The sequence below is a fragment of the Aotus nancymaae genome, unplaced genomic scaffold (assembly GCF_030222135.1).
Source record: "Aotus nancymaae isolate 86718 unplaced genomic scaffold, 86718_ANA_hifiasm-v0.15.2.pri h1tg000286l, whole genome shotgun sequence".
NCBI lineage: Eukaryota > Metazoa > Chordata > Mammalia > Primates > Aotidae > Aotus > Aotus nancymaae.
Genome location: NW_026988701.1, coordinates 268,894 through 276,587, shown reverse-complemented (window position 1 = coordinate 276,587; position 7,694 = coordinate 268,894). Strand labels below are relative to the sequence as shown.

At 43.0% G+C, this 7,694-nt stretch overlaps 1 long non-coding RNA gene across 1 annotated transcript; it reads right to left on the bottom strand.

Moving 5' to 3' along the window:
* Window positions 1–3,479: 3,479 nt before the first annotated feature.
* Window positions 3,480–6,595, bottom strand: LOC135273140 (uncharacterized). The gene is made up of 3 exons (XR_010340982.1): window positions 6,342–6,595; window positions 4,526–4,631; window positions 3,480–3,990 (listed from the first exon to the last, which is right to left on the bottom strand). It is a non-coding gene; the product is annotated as an uncharacterized LOC135273140 (long non-coding RNA).
* Between the last annotated feature and the right edge of the window lie 1,099 nt (window positions 6,596–7,694).

Sequence of the window (7,694 nt, the reverse complement as noted above, 5' to 3'; positions counted from 1 at the left end):
CTATATAATATTTTGATGACATCTAAAAATTAGCAGTTTAACCTGGAAGATGGAGTGAGTGATCAGACAGAGAAACCTGAAATGCAGCTCTGCCTGGTGCAGGAAGCTGCAGAGCACAGACGCTGGGGATGAGGACTCTGAGCTGACACACATGTGCTTGAGCAGCTCACCAGGTGTGCAGGCTAAGTGATCTACATTTCTTTTTTTTTTTCTTGTTTGAGATGGAGTCTCCTTCTGTAGGGGTTCAGGTGGCAGGGGAGCCCTCAGCTTCCCTGAGAGGTCGTTTCTCCAGTTCTTGGTCTATCACTCTCTCAAGAATGGGAGAGGAGACCATGGCACAGTGCACTCATAAAATAAATACCAGCCCCCAAAAGTGCTGCAGAAAAGTGATTTATTTAGATAGAGAAAGAGGAAAAAGGAGAAGAAGAGAGAAAACTTTCACAAAGAGTGGGTGGAAGGGGACTCCAGAGGGAAAATCCAGGAGAGAGAAAGTCAGCTTCCACACTGGGTGGAAGGAAATTGAGGGAGAGAGATGGAGTTTAGGAGGGGAATACAGGCTTCCATGAGAGAGTGTTCGTGGAAGGGCGTCCAAACATGAAGTCCCAAAGGGGTGTGGAAGAAGGGGACTTTTAACCTGGGGGGAATCCCCACCTTCTCCAAGACCTCTGGCCAACGAAAGGAGTTCCTTAGAACTTCCGCTGGAGTGATCGACTTCTGACTCTTTCCAGGGTGCAAAAATTAAAACAGAAACCATTAAATCTCCAGGATCGAGAGAGATGGGAGGGGGGCATGGTGGTGGGAAGTTCTTGCCGTTAAAACTACGCCCCCTTGTGGACCCAGAATGAGAACACATTCCCTCAGTTCTGTAGCCCTGGCTGGAGTGCTGTGGAGAGATCCTGGCTCACTGAAACCTCCACCTCCCGGGTTCAAGCTATTCTCCTGCCTCAGCCTCCTGAGTAGCTGAGATTACAGGCATGCACCACCACGCCTAGCTAATTTTGTACTTTTAGTAGAGACAGGGTTTCTCTATGTTTGTTAGGCTGGTCTCGAACTCCTGACTTCAGGTGATCTGCCCACCTCTACCTCCCAAAGTGCTGGGATCACAGGCATGAGCCACCGTACCCGGCCTGCCTCAGTCATTTCAAGAAAGATTATATAGAAAAAGTTATTAGCTTAGTGGCAGATGCTCAGTAAGCACTCAATAAATGATGGTCATTATTAATTTTAGTATCTTTCTTATATGCGTTATGCTTGTCAACAATAAGAAATAAGAGAACCAAGAAATCTGTGGGTGCATTAGGGCAATAATTTAAGAGGAAATACTGTCTCAGCCCAGTTTAGAGCTGTGGCACTGAAGTCCCCATTGGGCTCGACAGAAGGGATTGGAGTGAGACGTGTAGTGAGGCAAGGAAGTAGATCAGATGAGGAAAGCAACAGTAGAGGGCCCCAGCATGCTGATGTTTTCCAGTGGACATGAACAGGAACGAGCCAGTTGTGGTAGCATTGACATCAGCTGTGGGTGGCGGTGGCCATTGGTCTGAGACTGTAATCCTTCACTGATTCACAAATGGGTTTTCCGAACACTGAAGTAGAGGTCAGGAGACCACGTTTAGCCATGTCTGTGTGTGTGTGTGATGCTGCTTCTGTTTTCTCATTTTCGGTATAGGGACATGCAGCCTTCAGGAGGACTTTGAAATACTTGCAACACAAGGCAAGCAATCCCTCCGAGTGGGGTCTGGAACTGACTTGATGTTCACTTTGACCAGATTGTATAAATTCCCAAAAGGCCGAGGGTGTATCAGAAAATGAGAGTTATGGAAGCAAGCTCAGATGCTTGCACTGGGGCTTCAAGAAGCCACTGAGCAGGGAGAGGGGTCTCCTGGTCAGAAGTTTTGTCAGCCTCTGTCCTGTCACTCTGTCTCAGAATAGGCACCCATGGTCAGGAGAACTCAAGGGAGCACCAACCCAGGTTACAAAAAAAACTCATTACACTTGGCCTCGAGTTCTATGAAGGAGATCAGATAGGATGCACTTCCCAAAATGCCCCCATCTCCACCTGCCTTTCCCACAATGCTGTTTCCAAAGCCTAAGTGCTGCCCAGATTTCAGATTCTGAAATCTGAAATCTGAGCAGTAAATGGCAGCAGAAGCTCTTTTCTTGAGTGTCTACTATGTGCCAGATGCCATTCTAAGAGCTTTTCATCTTGTTAGTCATTTATTTCTCACAAAAACTATTTGAGGGAGGTGCTCTTAGTAATTCCATTTTAGAAATGGGGAACCTGAGGCACAGAAAAATTTGTGAGTGGGCCTATGGTGACATGAATGGGAAGAGGTAGAGGTAGGGCAATGGGCTGGGGCAGACTGCCTGAGCACCACGGCAAGTGCTGTCACTGAAGCTCTGTCCTCCTAGAGAAGCCTGCTTCATCATCAGTTTCTCACCTGTTCCTTCTGAGGGTCTCAGACTGACTTAGTCTCAAACGTTAACAGGACATGTCCTGTGTCTGAACACTTAATTGTTAACCATGCATCCCCTAAAATGTTGGACTCCCAGACTTACAATGGTTTCTACAGGGGACAGGCATAGTGGCCCATGCCTGTAATCCCAACACTTTGGAAGGCCAAGATGGGCAGGTTGCCTGAGCTCTGCGGTTTGAGAACAATCTGGTCAAAATGGTGAAACCCATCTCTACTAAAAATACAAAAACTAGCCTGGTGTGGTGGCCCATGCCTGTAATCCCAGCTACTTTGTGATTGAGGCTGGAGAATCACTTCAATCGGGGAGGTGGAAGTTTCAGTGAGCAGAGATTGCACCACTGGACTCCAGCATGGGTGACAGAGGAGACTCTGACACACACACACACACACACACACACACACACACAAAATGAATAGTTTCTTCAGCTTCCTGGAGGCAGAGTGGGGCTCCCCAAAGCTATTCCAGACCATTCCCACTCTCTCAACTCCTCTGTTGGAAGGGTTGCCATCATGGTGAGAAAGCCCTCCTGGCTTGGTTCTCAGGCAGTCATTTCATTGGAAATGTAGATGTTTATTGATCTTAGTTCAAATAATTCCATGTAGGTCTACAAAATGTAGCTCAAATATCAGCTGGGCTCTTCAGACCCCTGGCCTAGACAGGAAATGACCTCATGCTTTCTGTGACTTTTATGCACTGACTTCCATTTCCATCACCTACATCTTCTGGGAGACACTGTGATTCACACTGGCCAGCTCAATCTGTAATCTGGTTCTCCTCTCCCTAGACACAAAGGATCCCTTTCTGGGGCTTGGGGCAGGTATGGGGAGGCCTCTCTTCCAAGTGGCCCAAACCCTAGAAGGGGATTGAGGTGTCAGGTAGCACTGCATACAGGTAATCTGGAGTTGTTCTGCAGAGCTGGGACTGAGGGTCAGTAAAGAGGAATAGGGCCAAGAGAAGAAAAGAGGTGAGCAGATAAATGCTCTTCCAGAAGAAATGTTTAGACTGACGGCTTGCATTCTCCAAGTTACCCAGACCCAATGTCCCCATCACTCTTCCTGACAGAGCCTGTCATCACTACATGATATGTGTTTACTTTATTTGGAGTCAAGTTAATTGAGGTTAAACTTACATGCAGTAAAATTCACACTTTATTGTGTATAGTTCTGTGAGTTTGGAAAAACGCACACTGTCATGTAACTACCACCACAGTCAAGATCTAGAAAATCTCTGCCACCCTTTTCTGATCAATCCCTCCTCCAATCCTAGTCCGCAGCAAACACTGTGAGTTTTCTGTTTTGTCTCTACAATTTTGCCTATTCCAGAATTCCATATGAATGGACTCACATAATATTCAGGCTATTGAGTCTAGCTTCTTTCATTTAGTAAAATGTATTTCCATTTCATCCATGTCATTGCTTGTATCAATTATTTGTTCATTTTTATTGCTGAGTGCTGTTCAGTTGTGTGGACATGTCAGTTTAACCATTCACTGGCTGATGGACATAGAGTTCCTTCCTGTTTGAGACATATATAAATAAAAGTACTATAATTATTCATTTTCAAATGTTTGTGTAAACATCAGTTTCCCTTTGTCTTGGATAGATAGGTAATGTATTGGCTGGGTCACATGGTAAGCATTTGTTTAACTTTATGAGAAACTGATAAACTGTTGTCCACAGTGGCTGTACCAATTTCTAATCCCATCAGAAAGATATGAGAGCTTCAGCTCTCTGCATCTTCCACAACATTTGTTAGTTTTTTGCACTTGTTTCATTTGTTTTTAATTTTAGCTTTTCTGATAGGTTTGCAGCAATATCTCATTGACATTTCAATTTGCATTTTCCTAATGTTAGGAAACTGAATGCTTTTTCAAGTGCTTCCTTGTCATTCTGTATAGTTTATTCAGTAATGTGTCTGTTCAAATCTTTTGCTTATTTTAAACATTGGGTTATTTGTATTTGTATTGTTGAATTTTGAGAGTTCTTTATATATTGTGGATACAAATCTATTAGGTAAGCAGTTTGCAAATGCTTTCTCAACAGATACTTACTTTAACACAATTTGTCCTCCTCTTTGCATTTCCAGTACCATTCCCACTTCTTACCATTAGCCTGGCAGAGTTATAGGAACCTGAAGAACACTTTAGTCTTCATTTTCTAGAAGAGAGAAAGTGAGACACAGGTATACTTTTAAAAACCCACATCACAGAGTATTGGAGCCAGGTATGGGACTTGATCACTGAGAAGGGAGTCTTAGAATGTGTTTCAAACCATCCCTCCTCTCATAGGGCTGCCATTTGTTTAAGTGAGGTCCAGCAAACCAGCGTTAACAGCTTACTTCAGGGAAACGGTAACAGGTACATGTCAATTATCTATTGTGTGCTAGAAGTTAATTTAGATCAGGTACCAGCAAACTAGGCCTGAAGACCAAATATAACCCTTTACCTGATTTTGTATAGCCTGTCAACGTTAAGATGAACATTTGCAACTGGCTTGATGGCAGATAAAACTCACTTTGAAACCGCAATTCAAGGACATGCAATCCCCCTTGCAAATAACTCAATGTTCTTATTGTTAACATGTGTTTTTATAAATGATACACAATTACTATTATTTTAGTATATATTATTTAATATTTTGTGAACTAGTTTGTGAACAACAAACTTGTTTTCTCTCTTGTTATGTTAATAATACTGACATGATACCCTCGATTTTACCACTCGGTCTGCAGAACCTTACATTTACTGTTTGGACCTTTGCAGGAAAAGTCAACATATCTTTAATCATTAAAACTGTAACAACTAGTGGGGCATGGTGGCTCACATCTGTAATCCAAAAGCAAACAAATAAACCAAAACTGCAACAACCTATTTTAAAGAGAAAAGTGAAGATTTTTGCAAAAGATAAGTAAGCTGTGTAAGGTTACCTAGTTAATGTCAGTATGTTAGCGGATCAGGAATTTTGGGAGATGTTTCTGACTTAAAAACCTGGTCCCTTTCCAAAAGAAAATTGACAGTTGCAGTTTAGAAGAAAATAGAAAAAAAAAAAAAATTCGGTGGGAGGGGTGGGGTTCTTGTCTTAGGGCATGCCTTCCCCAGGTTCCTGAACCTATTTTTGGCAAATTTACAGGCCCGTTCATGGAGACCCAGAATTCATCAGAGGGACTTCAGCATCTTATGGGATTCTCAAGCCATGCCACCCACATTCTGTTCTCCTCATCCTACTCCGCTACCTGAAGCATATATAAAATTTTTTAAAGCTTTCCAATAACATGATTTTATACTAAAAGAAAACATCTTAGCCAAAGCCCTGTGAATCATGTTAAGCACATGGGCCATGGGTCTGGGAGACTGGGTTTAACTCCCAACTCACTCTTATGTGCCATGTGGCCTCTGATTAACTAGCTAAACAGAGGTACCTGGATTTACCTTTTTTAAAATAGGATATGACAGGACCTATTCATAGGTCTTCTATGAGGCTGAAATGGGTTAATATTTGCAATGTGATTAGCACAGCATCTGACATAGCACAAACATGTTATCAGCATATATTAAATAATAAAATAAGTGCTTGATTAACCAGCCAATTACATCACCAGAAAACACATCTCTTCACTTTCTAGCTAATCAAAATGTTTCTCTATTAAAAGGTCCTGAAAGACAGAGCAAAAGGAAGAGAAACTTGAAAACAACAGCATTGCCTCAACTTCCCCAGTGTGATCATTCTCTGCTTGGGGGACAGAGAAGCTGGAGGGGAATGTATTTTGCTATTTTCAGCCCATGTACACACTCCCCAACTCTCCAATCCAGGAGAATAATCTAGGTTTCACCAAATTACAATTATTATAATTATTTGAGCAATACATACAGCTTTTGATTCTGAAATGATGATCCTTGTAGTTGAAAGCAGCAATTCTACATCAAATTACATTTATAACATCATCGGTCTAGAAAAATGCAGCACTTTGTTGACATCTTGTCCTTTCATGTCAGGAGATCATGTTCCTGTCTCCATTTCCATGTTCCTCTCTGGGTTCAGAAAGCCACACCCAGCTGTGTTCCCTGCTGGCACCCTCATTAAGATTCTTCAACTTCTACTCCATTTCCCCAACACACACAAATGGCACTCAGTCCTGGTGAGAGTATGAGACAGATAGAATCATACACTGATAGTTAGGAGAAGCAATTGGGATATTTCCATCAAAAGCCTTAAACATATTCTTAATCCAAGATTCCATTTCTGAAAAGACAGAGACAGAAAGGGCATGTGTGGCAGGGTTGTGGGGGGAGTTGTAGAATTTAAAGGAGAAGAACTCAGAGTGACACATGGGAGTTGTCTGGCAAGTGTGTGGATGTCTGAAGCCACAGGGCAGTAGGTGGTGTGTTCCAGGCTCCTTCTGTGAGCAAACCTGCTGCACTGTAGCTGCTGGTGCCCAGAGATGGGCAGCACTGTAGACCCACGTGCTACAGGACACTGCAGTGCCCAAACAAGGCCAATGCAGTCCATCCACCTGCCGCAAGCATTGTCTACTGGAGTCAGAATGAATCTAGGAGACAGACTCGACTCTGCCCTGGCTCAGACACCCTGGGACAGATTCTGCAGTCTGTTAGGGGCACTGACTGGGTAGAGTGAGTTCTCTGGCTTGGCTGCCTAAACCTTTCCCTCCTCACTGTGGGTCTTGAGGACCTATGACATGAGCAGCTGTCTTAAAAGCAAAGTTTCTATACAAGTATTAGGAATTATTATCTAGATCAATACAATTTCAGAGTCTTTTTTTTTTTTTTGAGATAGAATCTCACTCTGTCACCCAGGCTGGTGTGCAGTGGTATGATCTCAGCTCACTGCAACCTCCACCTCCCGTATTCAAGCAATTTTTCTCCCTCAGCCTCCTAAGTAGCTGGGATTTCAGGCACTTGCTGCCATGCCCAGCTGATTTTTTGTATTTATAGTAGAGATGGGGTTTCACCATGTTGGTCAGGCTGGTTTTGAACCCCTGACCTTGTGCTCCACCTTACTTGGTCTCCCAAAGTGCTGGGATTGCAGGTGTGAGCCACCGTGCCAGGTTGATTTCAAAGTCTTTTAATCTTCTTAGATTAAACTTTCAGAAGTCCTAGGGTGTCTTTAGCTGTTTGACATAATTCAAAAGAATTCATCTTTGGTTGCTTTAAGCAAATAACAGAAATACTACAGTTTTAAGGAGAACTGTTGAAATCAAGTAAA